Source organism: Crinia signifera, chromosome 1 (assembly GCF_055691185.1).
Source record: "Crinia signifera chromosome 1, ASM5569118v1, whole genome shotgun sequence".
Taxonomy (NCBI): Eukaryota; Metazoa; Chordata; class Amphibia; order Anura; family Myobatrachidae; genus Crinia; species Crinia signifera.
In genome coordinates, this window is record NC_139217.1 from 321,176,209 (window position 1) to 321,191,732 (window position 15,524).

General features: G+C 46.5%; 1 protein-coding gene across 1 annotated transcript in view; it reads right to left on the minus strand.

The window, feature by feature from the left end:
• Positions 1-15,524, minus strand: part of SHC3 (SHC adaptor protein 3) — a 185,540-nt gene that overhangs the window by 135,056 nt on the left and 34,960 nt on the right. The window contains exon 2 of the mRNA XM_083187450.1: positions 8,066-8,102. The gene's annotated coding sequence lies outside the window, so the exon portion shown is untranslated. The remainder of the gene's footprint in view (positions 1-8,065; positions 8,103-15,524) is intronic.

Here is a 15,524-nt window from a genome sequence, read left to right on the forward strand (position 1 = left end):
CGGGACTTGCATAGCACGGCATATCTTCACCGTGTGTACACACCCTAAAATGGAAGAAGTTCAGAACCACCAAAACCCTTCCTATAGCTGGCCAGCTGTCTAAACTGAGCAATCGGGTGTGAAGGGCCTGAGTCAGGGAGGTAACCAAGAACCCGATGGTCATGGCTACTGTACATCTTTCCTCTGTGGAAAGAGTAGAACCTTTCAGAAGGACAAACATCTCTGCAGCATTCCACTAATTAGGCCTATATGGTACAGTGGCCAGACAGAAGCCGATCCTTAGTAAAAAAAAAAAGCACATAGCAGCATACCTGAAAAACTTTCAGACCATGAGAAACAAAATTTCTCATGGTCGCCGACCATTGAATGTTCTCAGAAGCGTTCGCATGGGGGCGCCCAGCATTTTTCGTGGTTACACCTCCCACACCCCCCCCCCCCCCCCCCCCCGCTGCGAGTGCCTGCAGAGAAGACCTGCACGTGTGCAAATTCCCAACGTAGCGTCACAACCATAATGAGGGCCAAAATATGTTACCATATGTCCATTTTTATTTTGAATACAATGTGCTTGCGGTTTCTTTATTATAGAGATAAAAACTTTGTTTGGATATTAAGAAGACAAGGAAAGGAAAGGTAGAGGAAGTGGGAGACAATGATACATAATTAAATCTTGTATGTTATGGTAGTGTCATACAATAGTAATTCAAATAATATACAAACACACATACATAATTTAATATACAGGGGAGTAACTAAAAATGCCTGGGTTCGGGTGCCGGATGGGTTACCGACAGTCGGGATCCCGACAGTCATTTACCCGACGTCGGCATCCCGACTGTCAAAACGCCGGCACCGGGTGACCGACGGCCACCCGCTATTTTCCCTCGTGGGGGTCCACGACCCCCATAGAGGGAGAATAGAATCGGTGGCTCGCGTAGCGAGCCACCGTGCCCGCAGCGTGGCGAGCGCAGCGAGCCCGCAAGGGGCTTTTTTGCACTCGCCATGCTGTCTGACTCCGGGCAGTCGGGATCCCAACGTCGGGATAATGACTGTCGGGATCCCGACTGTCGGAGTCCCATACCACACCCCTGGGTTCCACAGTAAGTTTGTAATGAGGTCCTGTACCATAATAAAGTCATACTCATCATACTGATGTCTTCTCCATCTCTTCTCAAAGGACCTTATTCAGGTCCAATCGCATCCCCCGTGCGTTCGTGCGGAGGACCGATGGTGGGCATATGCGCAGGTGCTTTTCTGCGCATATGCATATGCCAGATATGAGAAATAAATCTCTAGTCCTCATGTTTTTGATAGCATAGATGTCACAATAATAGTCAGTTTTTGTCCCAGTTGCACATGCGCTGTGCAACTGCTAATAAGGCAAGACTTTGCAGAACACGATATTGATTCCCAGTTGCATACAGAAATTGTAAGTATTCATCCGAATCGCTGCATCTGACTCCATGTGCACAATAGGCTCCAGCAGGCACAGCTATATAAGAAAAAAGTCCCACTGTGCATTATATATGTATATAATTCACACAATCTAACATTATAATACATATCTTCAATAACATCAAATCTGACACACACTATACATACATAAAAGAGTTCAACATAGACAATATACTAAAATACCGCAGCTTCTAGTTAAACACTGCTCTAGCTTCTGTGACTGGTTTAGATACATACATACATACATAATGTGTATGCTGAGCTGTATATACAGTAGCTCCTTTCACATTACTAATTTTCATTGCTGTCATTACTGTTTTCTTTATGTGTATGCATGTGTAACATTTATGCATGCAGCTTTTAGTGCCCTCTGTCTGTTTATCTTGGTTACTGTGGCCCTCATTCTGGCTGAACCCCGCCGAATCGCTGCCGTATCCCCTCATACCATGGCAGGGGATGTGTCACAAAGACACATCCCCTCGCATGTGCCCGCTGGTCAGCAACCATTGAATGATTTCTTCAGGCCATGCAAATATAAGTCAGTGGAGACCAGGGGCGGATCCAGGATAAAATGACAGGGGGGGCACCATGATAAAAGAGGGTTTAGGTGGGGGAGGGCCAGTGTTAGTGGTGCCAGTGCACATGCTAAGAGAGCGGCAGAGAGAGGGTGGCAATGGGATTAAAAATAGGCCCTGGCATTTAAAGTATGCAGGCCCACCATGGCAACAAATGTGAAGGATGTAGTTGTGCGCGCGCCGAAGGCGCGCTCTGGAAAAGGGGGTGTGGCCACTCAACAGGGGGCATGTCCTTGAGTGTAGTGTACAACACCATATACAACTTCTACACATTATGCAACAAAATACTAGACCCCATTATACTTGCCCCTTACACATGATGCCAAATGGAATGAGCCAAAACTCACATAATGCCACATGGATTGAGCCAAAATTCACATAATGCCACAAGGATTGAGCCAAAATTCACATAATGCCACACGGATTGAGCCAAAATTCACATAATGCCACACGGATTGAGCCAAAATTCACATAATGCCACAAGGATTGAGCCAAAATTCACATAATAACACACGGATTGAGCCAAAATTCAAATAATGCCACATGGATTGAGACAAAATTCACACAATGCCACACAGATTAAGACAAAATTCACAATACGCTTCATAAACAGGGACATTGTCCACCAAAGGCGCGCATTAAACATTTACACCAGGCATGTCCAACGTTGGCCCTCCAGATGTTGTGAAACTACACATCCCAGCATGCTTTGCAATAGTTTTAGCATTCTCTAATAGCAAAACTGTGGCAAAGCATGCTGGGATGTGTAGTTTCACAACATCTGGAGGGCCAACGTTGGACATGCCTGATTTACACCATAATGTCCATTGCACGTTAAATTACATGGTATGATGTCCATTATGTATTATGCCAAACACCATAATGCCTATTAAAAATTATGCTACATACAATAAGTGCTGCTTATCTACATGCTCATTGCCAAGGGTTCCATGCTCATTGCCAGAGGTTCCATGCTTGTTGCCATGTGGGATTACATGCTCATTGCCAATGGGGAATACATGCTCGTGGTAAATGGGGGACAGCCGCCGCCAGGCAGAAGTGATAGCCACTGACAGTGGCAGAGCCTGGCTGTATTCCGAGCACTGCAGGTCCCAGCTTTTTGAAATAATACCCATTTCCCACCAGAAAATGCATTCCCAGGTTGGCCCCTTTTACACCAGCCTAGTCCCTGCATTTTCTGGTGTGAGGGGGAGAGAAAACCACCCCTCCCCCCCCTTTAACCAGTTATCTCATTTAACCGTCTATGGGGGGTATTCAATCGTTATCGAAATGGTTTTTTTCACGTGTTTTTTTTCACTTTTTCACATCGGAGAGTCCTCAGCTATTCAATCTAGTCATTTTTCGAGTATGTGAAATGTTTTTTTTCACGATGCATTTTCGTTTGATTCGGTAGCGATATTTCCACTTTTTCACTTTTTTTTATAGCTTTTTTTCGACTTTTCACTCAGACATATTCAATGATATGATACCGATATGAATGTTTCCGCGTGTATGCTCTTCTTCTCAATTTTCCTTTCACCATGTCACGGGTGACGAATTCATAGATTCAACTCTGTATTTTGTTAAGTAATGGCTCGTTTGATCTCCAGAATAAAATATATGTAGGATTGTTTGCCCTTATTTTGTTTTTTTGTTATTTGTGTGAAATATTAGTTGTTTTATTACAATTCACTTCCCAGCATTGATGCCATTGCAGTTGATTCCCAAGTGCCAGAGACAGGCCCCAGTTCTCAGCTGCTGTGGGGAAATGGTAAGTAGCTGATTCATGTGCCCCTGCACCACTGGTCTTTAATCTGTGACACTCCTGATGGAGGGCCACAGGTTGAAGACCCATTCCCTAGTTTAAACCCAAAACAAACCAAGGGCGCATGCGCTGTGTGCCAGGTGTAACTCGGTGCCATGTCTGTCTATAACAGGGCCACTACTGACCAGCTCTCTATGTTCCCATTACTGTTTCCCCTTGCAGGTCCTTACGTCTCCTGCTGCCTCCGCAAACAGCCCTTTGCAGTTTGATGTCTGCCTTGATGCCATTGCAGTTGATTCCCAAGTGCCAGAGACAGGTTTCGCTTAGCGAAAAAGTCACGGCCATTTTTCGATACATTTCACTTTTTTCACTTTTTTCACTTCTTGCTGTCTCCGGAAAAAAAACCTTTGAATACCTCGAAAAAAAAAATAGCGAAAAAGGATTCTTGATGCGAAATAAACGAAAACATATTGTTAAACGTAAAATAGTTTTTTTCGGAGCACATTGAATACCCCCCTTTATCTTCAGAACTAACTGACCAATTTACATGAGACAAGTATCATATTGAAGAACTTTTGAGTGGGCTTTGAATGATTTTGGTCCAGTGAAACTGGAACGTTTGGTTCCAGAGTAATCTGCCCTCAAAGAACATGAACAGCCATGAAATTACAATTCAAAAAGAAAAAAAATCGATTTACACGCTATATCTCTGGAACCGATTGACCGATATGGACCATCCTGGTATCATATTGAAGGCCCAGCGATTTTGAATTGGATGACATCAACAACAAGCTCCTGTGATGCCAGGGGGGGAACTGGTTGCCATCGGAACTGGGTGGGGGTCGGAATTGACCGGTCCCATATTATCCTATCGGGAAAAAATGTTACAGCTTTGCCAGGCGATATCTCCGGTTCCCGGGGGGCTAGAGACACGGGGCTGGGCTCGTTGGAAAGCTCTGGTCCTCATCTACAAATTGAATGACAGGGGGGGCACGTGCCCAGGTGCCCCCCCCCCTGAATCCGCCACTGGTGGAGACTGATTTATATTTGCGGGTTCCGGCCGAAGACAGGGCGGGCGATTGATGTCATGTGACGTCAGCCACCCAGCCTTGGCACACCTTTTCCAGCCCGCATTCTCATGGGAATGCTTATCTGCATGGAGACACCCATGAAATGCTGGGCTTTTCTATGGGCGTGAATCGGGCCCACCGCCCCACGGACGCACTGCTCCATGCGAACGGTCCGGCGACTATGCAAGTCGCCAAGTCCATTCACCAAGAGAGCCTGCACATGTGCATAAATCGTTATGTGCATGCGCAGAAACAAAACATTGCTCTCCCGTGTGAATGCACGTTTGCTCTCCCGTCTTGTCCTTACTGGATATCATATGGAGTTGGGTCACAGAAAGCAGGACACATGACAGGTTTTTGATGACACAGTGTTTTTTAATGGTAGCAGATGCTGCAGTTTAACATAAAGTGGCCTATTTATTAAGGATTGCAATCCTATTGCGGGGATGTATCATCCTGCACATGCAAGGACATGGATTCTAAAGGAGCCCATCCCTGCAATGAGCTCAGCTGGGGGTCTGCGAATGCGCTGTCAGCGCTGCCCCCCCACTGACCGCACTGCCCTGGCGGTAGTGCAGTCAGTAGCCCATAGGCTACAATGGGCTACTGCCAGAATGGCGGTAGCCCAGGGACCCAAAGTGATGCTGCCCAATGTTGATACATCAGGCAGTTTTGCATAACCCATGGGGGATGCGGCCGGTGTTGGTACAGGAGGGATCGGAGATTCCTGCTGCGGTCCCTCCTAGATACATTTAGGTGATACTACTTATGTAACCCAGTTGATGCATAAGGAATAAACAAAACTGTAGCTGTAATAATATTGAATGTAACCCTGATATATCCATATTATGTACTGTATGTGTATTAAGTAAATATTTTAAATGACATTTACATATGCAATGTTAAGTGTATTTTATTAGCATTGCTTTAACATGTATAAGTATGCTGACTATGCAGTTCAGCATTGAAAGGTGCTGGTGCTCCTGGGCTGGAGCTGAGCAGCGGCACATGCACTGGACAGTAAAAAAAAGGCAGTTGAGAGGGTAATGGCAGAGGTGTCCAAAGCTACAGGAACCAGGCCAGGCAGGGGGCTAGTAGAAAGCAGAGGACGTGGCGACTCACAGGTGAGCTGATGCAGCACTGAGTTCAGGAAGAGACAGTTGTCAGGGATCTTCCAGGTGACGGCAGTGACTGAGGTGACCCCTTTCTCCCCTCCAACGCAACCAGAAGGCCAGTCTGGATGTCCACTCCCTTACAGAGGCCGCACCCCTGCTTGCAGTTGTGAAAATCTGTAAGACTATTGACCACTCAGTGAGGATGAGTCGGGGGACTGTAATCCAGCAGCAGAAAAACTACAAGGTGTAAGTCTGGGGTAGCCAACCCTAGTCCTCGAGAGCTACCAACAGTGCATGTTTTGCAGGTCTCCTCACAGAATCACAAGTGAGCTAATTAGCTCCATCTGTGTATCTTTTAAAATGTGTCAGTGATTAATGAGTGCAACTGTGCAGCAGCTAGGTTGTCTGGAAAATGTGAACTGTTGGTAGCTCTCGAGGGCTAGGGTTGGCTACCACTGGTGTAAGTGAACAAATCTCCTACTCCATTACACCTACACTGAGCCATAGTCAGAAGTGTTTACTATGCCACAAAATTCAGCACCCGTGAGACACTATATATAGACCGAGCAGTAAGAACAGATGGAGCAATAAGTGGATATGATTAATTACAGTCAGTCTCAGTCGATGATAAGGACTGGGGCGTGACCAATAGCATCTAGTGATAAAGGAGCAGCCTACAGGGAATTAGTCAGTGAACAGACTATTAGTGCAATCAAATTACAGGCTGTAGTGTTTGCATGAGGACAAATCACTGGAATTCAGTATCCCCACTTTGCATATCATCATACTGAGATTTCAGACACAGATTTCTACAGATAGAAATTACCAGCATACAGAGGAGCAACAGTTAAAACCTGTACACACACATCGATTTGCTTTTGATTTGATGTAAGATTCTATTTTCTATTAGATCTGGCATTAGATCTTTCAATTCGATTTGGCATTAGATCTGTACTTTTGCATTAGATATTGAATTCGATATACATTCATGGTACATTGTACACATTCGATTTACTGGATCGAATTCGGTATTTCCTTGGCTGCACAGTAGATTTTTCTGTTCAAATTTGTGAAAACGGGAGGGCGCATCGAATCGAATGTAGATCAAAAATTACACAATCGTTTAGGATTCGATTAAATTTTGCTTCTATAAGCAAAATCGAATCGAAAATCCGGAAAAAATCGATGCATGTGTACAGGGCTTTAACCTACACTTACTAGAAGATTCCTTGACATTTCTGATAAGAAGTACTGTTCATATACCCCAGGCTGGCTCTACCATTAGGCAGCTTTAGGCAGCTGCCTATGGCGCTGGGACCAAGTCTGCCTATCAAAAAATCAAGGCGGTCTTTGAGGATCCTTGTACTTAATGCAGGTGGCTACTGTGGAACTTTTAAGACCTCACCTCCATACTTTCCCTTGCATAATTCCCTCCTTTGCTGCCCCCTCCTCCTTGTACTCTGCTGTGGGTGGCAAAGGGAGACCTCCAGGGAAAACAGTGGACTTGCCCACCTTCCCAGGGTGCTGGGTGGACCACCTGATATTTGGAAGCCTCCCTGCCATTCTGGAATGTTAGGCAAGTATGCCTTAAGGGGTTGGAAAGTGGTTATTGGTGGCAGTAAGGTGGGGGAGGGGGGGACACCATTAGGTTGAAGTTTTGCCTAGGGTGCTATGAAGCCTTACCCCGGCCCTGCATATACCGCATTATAGATTTCAGACCGAGTTTAATCCAGTAACGGAAATCTTTGCTACAGTCAGCTACACTAGTAGACTTTTGAGTGTGACTTTTATCAGTTAAAGTAGACAAAGTACAGAAGGAACTACAAGCCACAACAGTTATTACTCAAGTTTTATTGCTATAAATTAATGAGTTTAAGAGCACCAACAATGGTACAACAGTGCCAGGTCAATATATAAAATGAATAAGTAATACTGTGGGTTTTTTTGTTTAACATTTTTTTGTACTGCATGCATATATAGTGTATAGGTATAATAGGGGAGGGGAATAGTTGGGAATGATATACTAATTGCTATTGTGTTTGCATATTGGTCCATATAATTAATTGTAACAATAAAAGTTATACTTACCATTCAGTTAACTTTTTTGCCAGTGGCTCTCGGTGATCTGGAAAATAATAAAACGGGTTAGGTTGTAGAAATGAGAATATAATATATAGGGCCATATTCAATGAGAAAAATTTTCTCTCGCCATGCACTCGCCCTGTTCCGGAGGGCTCGCTGCCACTCCTGCTCCCACTATTCAATGTGGTTAAGACTCGCCTCCACTCACGACGAGTCTTAACCCCTGCAGCGGACGAGCGTACGCGGCAGGGAGCTGGCAGGGAGCCTGGGGGACTGTGGCAGCCAGGGAGATTAAAGTCTCCCTGGCTGCCCCAGAACATATGTGGAGGGGAGGAGGGCTCCCCGGGACCCAGGCAGCACAAGCTGCCCCCCCTTTAGCCAGCGGGGAACCCAGTATTCACTGCACCCGATCGTGCATATGTTATGATCGGGTGCAGTGAATATATGAATATCTAATGAGCGGCTCGAGAGCTCCGGCCCCCTGCTGGCTGCTCTGTTTAAAAAAAAAAAAATATATTTAAAAAATTTATATTTTTTTAAAATTAAATATATATTCATGTGCTATAAGCACATGAATAAAAATAACATGCCCCTTCACAGAAAAAAAATCCTGATTTCTTGACACCAAATTAAAAAAAAAAACCTTTTAGTTTAAAAGTTCACATTCCACTTCTCCATGAAAAGATGGAGAATTGCTACACGGAGAGACACGGCGAAAATCACTTAGAAAGACAGCAAAAATATCACATTGAATAGGGTGGTTCACTTTTGGAGAGCAAAATGCTCCTTCCAACACGAAAATAGCACAAACTCACCATAAAACACGGCAAATTTTTCTCATTGAATATGGCCCTCAGTCATTAGTCAGTCACTAGTCAAATTGTTTATAATTAATATTTCTATCAGACTCACCCAAGTAAGCCCCTAATGCATCATATCTTGATGCATCATATCTTGGGTGGAGGCACTAAGGACATTATTACCCTTAATCAACTTGTACGTTTAACCAAGTTGGAAGTGGTTTCACTTAGTATTTGCGGTACTTGTTTCCTAGCACGGCGCCCATCGCATACCATCGCATGCCTTAATTAGTGATATGCGATGGGACCCGATTTTCGGGTCCTAAGAGCCGCACTGTACAATTTTAAAATCGCATCGCATGCCACTAAATGGCATGCGATGCGATCGATGCAATCAAAAAGATGATTTAATTGTACATGCACCCTGATGGGTAATTAGTATGTTATATGCACCCCCATCGTTAACGCCACCGCCACTATTAACGCCAACCCGAAGCGTGGCGAGTGGCGGCGGTATGCGTCCTCCGACCTTTTTCATACCCCCACTATCCATGTCGCCGTGGAGTTTATTTTATATAGTGCAGCGAGCCCCGCAAGGGGATGCGTAATACATGTGAAGTTATCCACGTCCCCTCGCTGCGCTCGCCACGCTTGGGGCTCGGTGGCTATATAAAATCAACTCCACGCCAACGTGGACAGTGGGGGTATGAAAAGGCCAGAGGAAGCGTACCGCTGCCGCTCGCCACGCTTCGGGTTGGCCTTAATAGTGGCGGTGGCGTTAACAATGGGGGTGCATATAACATACTAATCACCCATCAGGGTGATTGTACAATGAAATCATCGTTTTGATCGCATTGATCGCATGCGATCTGGTCGCATGCGATGCGATCAATGCAGTCAAAACTATGTAACAAGATTAAAATCGTGGGCGCCGTACTAGGAAACAAGTACCGTATTTGCTGCTAACCCCCGCAAACAGGGGTCGTGCGGCGTTTCATCCACATGCAAAGCTGCAAAATTTGCAGCTTTGCGTGTGGATGAGAATAAGTTCCATAGTGCAAAACAGCACAAATTTTTATTCATACATTTGATGACACTATGAAATGCCCGTACAGTGTTAAAAAAATATTAAGGCTTATCTAAAAAATGTTAGGAATGGGGGTTTGTAACCTGCGCTCAAAGAAGGTGCTGCACTATAAATGTTGAACGTGCATGTACTAATAACAACAAAAGTGAGAAATGTAATTATGCAGTAGGTCATTTATTGTGGTCTTGCACAAATAAATGCTTCAAAAACATGCAAAGGGATTTGGAGTAGATGTGGGGTATTGGGGTATGGTTCGTGAGGGCTGCTGGGCAGTGGATAGTGGGGGTATGAAAAGGCCGGAGGACGCGTACCGCCGACCCTCACGGGCTCGCTGCGCTCGCCACGCTTCGGGTTGGCCTTAATAGTGGCGGTGGCGTTAACAATGGGGGTGCATATAACATACTAATCACCCATCAGGGTGATTGTACAATGAAATCATCGTTTCGATCGCATGCGATCTGGTCGCATGAGATGCGATCAATGCAATCAAAACTATGTAACAAGACATCGTGGGCGCCGTACTAGGAAACAAGTACCGTATTTGCTGCTAACCCCCGCAAACAGGGGTCGTGCAGCGTTTCATCCACATGCAAAGCTGCAAAATTTGCAGCTTTGCGTGTGGATGAGAATAAGGTCCATAGTGCAAAACAGCACAAATTTTTATTCATACATTTGATGACACTATGAAATGCCCGTACAGTGTTAAAAAAATATTTAAGGCTAATCTAAAAAAAATAGTATTTTAATACCTACCGGTAAATCCTTTTCACTGAAGTCATATGGGGTACTGAGGTCTTATAACCTTGGGGAATAGAGGGTATCCGACAGGAGACAGGCACATAACATTTTCTTCAACCAGGGTGTGCTGGCTCCTCCCCTCTACTTCCCCCTACTAGCCAGTTAAGAAAACTGTGCCCGAAGGAAGGATAACGTATGTGCGGTAGGAATTAGCATTATGATAACGTGGTGAGATTTGCACCAGCACACCACAACAAACACAACAACTCTCTCAACTAAACGTAGTTAACCCCGTCATTGTGTTATTAGAAACATAAATTGTATAAGATTTTTGTGGAGCAATTAGTCACCAAAACTCAGCTGCTCCTAAACAGGTCAACGGACCAATAACTTTACAGAATGCCAGAAGTTGCAATTAGCAAGAAGGCAATAACAGGATCACAACCTGTGCAAACAGAGCACCGCACTGAGGCGGGCGCTCAGTACCCCATATGAATTCAGTGAAATTTCACTTTCATTCATTATGGGGTACTGAGGTCTTATAACCTTGGGGAGGTCCCAAAGCTTCCAGAAAGGGCGCGAACGTGCGGAGCCTGTTGCAACACCGCCTGCCCAAACTGGGTATCATCCCTGGCCACAGTGTCAAATTTATAAAATTTGACGAAAGTGTGTTGACCAGACCAGGTGGCATCTCTACATAGCTGCAATGCTGACACACCCCAAGCAGCTGCCCAGGATGCTCCTATGGCTCTAGTGGAGTGAGCTCTCACTGAGGCCGGAATAGTCAAATGGGCTGCCACATATGCTTGCTGTATAGTGGAACGAATCCATCTAGCATTCGATTGTTTTGATGCCAGGCAGCCTTTCTTTAGTGCGTCATACAACACAAAAAGACACTCCGTCTTACGGATCCTTGATGTTCTTCTAACGTAGATCTGCAGGATTCTAACCACATCAAGTGACTCAGGAATATCTTTATGTCCTGAACAAGAAGGCACCACAATCGGCTGGTTCATATGGAACGCCGAGACTACTTTAGGCAGGAACTGCTGTCTTGTCCGAAGTTCCGCCCTGTCTTGATGGAAAATCAGATATGGACTCTTACAAGAGAGAGCACCAAGCTCAGAAACTCTTCTGGCCGAGGCCAGAGCCAGTAGCGTCACCGTCTTCCAGGTGAGGTATTTCAAGTCAATGTTGTCCACTGGTTCAAACCAGGCTGACTGAAGGTACTCCAGGACAACATCTAGGTCCCAAGGCGCCGTTGGCGCCACAAATGGAGGCTGTATTCTCAAGACTCCTTGCAAAAAGGTTTGGACTTCGGGATAGACCGCTAACTTTTTCTGAAAAAAGACAGAAAGGGCCGATATTTGACCTTTTAAAGACCCCATCCGGAGTCCCTTATCAAAGCCCACCTGCAAGAAATGCAGGAAACGGTCTAATTTAAAATCTGCTGGCAGAAAACTCATGTGCTTGCACCAAGACACATATCTTCGCCAGATCTTATGGTAGTGCGAGGCCGTCACTGCCTTCCTGGCCCGGGTCATGGTGTTTATGACCGAGGAATGAAATCCCTTCAGAGCTAGGATGTTCCGCTCAACCTCCATGCCGTTAAACAAAGACGCCCTAAGTCCTGGTAGACGAGGGGGCCTTGTACTAGAAGATCTCTTCTTAGAGGCAGCCGCCACGGTTCTTCTACCAGCATGTTTTGCAGACTTGCGTATCATGCTCTCCTGGGCCAATCCGGTGCTATTAGGATTGCCTGCACCCTCTGATGTCTGATCCTTTGCAACACTCTCCCCAGGAGGAAGAGGGGCGGGAACAGGTACACTAGGTCGTATGACCAGTCCGTAGTCAGAGCATCTGTTGCCTCTGCTTGAGGATCCCTTGTCCTTGAGCAATACCTTTCCACCTTGTGGTTGGTCCTTGAGGCCATTAAGTCTATCTGTGGGAGCCCCCACAGATCTACGATGCTTTCAAACACCTGAGGATGCAGACCCCATTCCCCGGGGTGGAGGTCGTGACGACTCAGGAAGTCCGCCTCCCAGTTGTCCACCCCGGGTATGAAGATGGCAGATATCGCCACAGCATGCATCTCTGCCCAGGTCAGAATCTTGAAGACTTCTCTCATGCACGCTCTGCTCTTTGTACCGCCTTGGCGGTTTATGTAAGCAACTGTCGTTGCATTGTCCGACTGGACTTGTATCGCCTGATGTTCCAGGAGGGAGTGAGCCTCCAGAAGAGCAGAGTATACAGCTCTCAGCTCCAAGATGTTTATGTGGAGCTGTGTTTCCATGTATGACCACCAGCCCTGGAATCGCATCTCCTGTGTAACTGCCCCCCAGCCGTGAAGGCTGGCATCTGTGGTCAGCAAGATCCAGTCCTGGAACCCGAATCGTCTCCCTGCAAGGAGATTTGGCGTATGTAGCCACCACTGCAGGGACTGTCTTGCCTTCACAGACAAGCGAATCAACCTGTGCATGTGGATGTGTGAGCCCGACCATTTGCTCAATAGGTCCCACTGGAATATTCTTGAGTGGAATCTCCCGAACTGAAGTGCCTCGAATGAGGCCACCATAGTTCCCATCAGTCTGATGCAGAGGTAGACCGAGACTCTTTCTGGGGCTAGCACCTCCCTCAACAGCTGTTGTATTGCTGCAATCTTCTCCCCTGGGAGAAACACCCTTCTCTCCACTGTGTCCAAAATCATCCCCAAGAACTGGAGACGTTGGGACGGAATCAGTGAAGATTTTGATATATTCAGGATCCATCCGTGCTGAGACAGGAGATGTCTGGTTGTCTCTATGGCCCCCAGCAGCTTGGACACTGACTCCGCTTTCAGCAACAAGTCGTCCAAGTATGGGATGATGTTTATCCCCTGAGCCCTTAATAAGGACATCATCTCTGCCATCACCTTGGTGAAGACTCGTGGGGCCGTTGAAAGTCCAGTACGGTAGGGCTTGGAACTGGAAATGTTCCTCCAGGATTGCAAATCTCAGGAAGGCCTGGTGTGGGGCCCACACCGGTATGTGGATGTACGCGTCCTTCACATCGATGGACGCTAGATATTCTCCCTCTTCCAGACCTGCAATCACTGCCCTCAGGGATTCCATTTGGAACTGGAACACCCTCAAGTAGGGGTTCAGGGACTTTAGTTTTAAGATGGGTCGAACCGACCCATCTGGTTTTGGAACCACAAATAGGTTTGAAAAGTAACCCTTGTTCCTTTCTGCAGCTGGCACTGGTATAATGACCTGTGCTAGGATCAGCTTTTGTACAGCTTGTCTGAGGATACTGCGATCCTCCGCTGCTGCTGGGAGTCCCGACCTGAAATATCTCTGTCTTGCCCCCACCGCGGGAATATCCCAAGGTGGGAGTGGCCCGTCATGCGGCGGGCTTAGGGGTAGATGCACTTGTGCTACGGTCTCTTGTAGCAGCAGTCGCTGCCTTCCTAGGCTTACCCCTGGCGCCTCTATTGGCGGTGGGGCCTCCTCTGGCCTTGGACCTGAATTTAGAGGTCCGAAAGGACTACTGTGAACCCCCTGTGAAAGGGCGTCTTCCCGGGGTGGAGGCTGATGGGAGGAATGTGGACTTACCAGCCGTAGCTTTTGATATCAAATCATCCAGTTCACTCCCAAAGAGCCTATCCCCTGTGAAGGGGAGACTCTCTACGCTGCGTTTGGAGTCCGCGTCAGCGACCCACTGCCGCAACCACAGGGCCCTGCGGGCCGACACAGCCATGGCCGAGTTGCGGGCATTAATTGCACCTAACTCTTTTTGTGCTTCGCACATCATCTTTGCTGTGTCCTGGATGTGACGTAGCTTTTCAGCTACCGTAGGTACATCCATGTCACCCAACAGGCCTTCTTGTATCTGGCCTGCCCATGTGAAGATGGCTTTTGCCATGCAGCAACTAGCAAGCACCGGGCGTTGAGATGCCCCACTGGCTGTATACATAGCCTTTACTGTGCCATCTAGTTTACTATCAACCGCGTCCTTTAAGATAGAGGTACCTGGGACTGGGAGCACCACCTTTTTTGAAAGGCAGGACACCAAAGCATCCACTATAGGGGGGCTCCTCCCACACTTTCCTGCCCGTGGGGTCAAAAGGGAAGGTAGATTTAAAACGCTTGGACAATGTGAAGCGTTTCTCTGGATTTTTCCAGGCAGCTTTAAACACCTCTTCTAAATCAGACTGTTCAGGAAAGATGATATTTTGCCTTCTGTGTGACACAAAAAATGGGTCACCCTCAACCGGTGTGGCTAGAGTTAAATCTAGTACTTCTCTTACAGCAAGGACAAGGTTTTCAGTACCTTGAATGCAAGACTGTGACGCCTGTGAATCTACAATATCATCTGCCTCACCATCGCCATCATCCATATCGGAGTCAGGTGCCACGGCATCAAGTGCCCTTTTACGGGACACCCCTGGCATGGGTGTAAGAATATCCACCCTTGCTGACAGGACCTTTAAATCCTGTTGGACTTGCTTAGTCTGCAAATTATTTGTCGCCAGCTGTGATGAGACAGTCTCTAACATGGCTTTCATACCAGTGGCCCATGAAGGTTCCTGGCAGTCAGCCTGCGAGCTACTGCGCTGCGGAGACATGTTACTGAGCTGTGGTGACATACATTGCTCACATGCAACCTGTGATGTGGAGCTAGGAGCAAAGTTGTTGCTGCAAATCATGCAAGTTATTTTTCTCACCATGTTGGAGAAAATAATACCCCCTTAAACACACTGCAGTCACGCTGAACACACAGTGAATGTACAGTAGTATATATGTATATAAACACACTATGTGCAGTTTCACATATATAATGACAGTGTAAAATTGCTTAA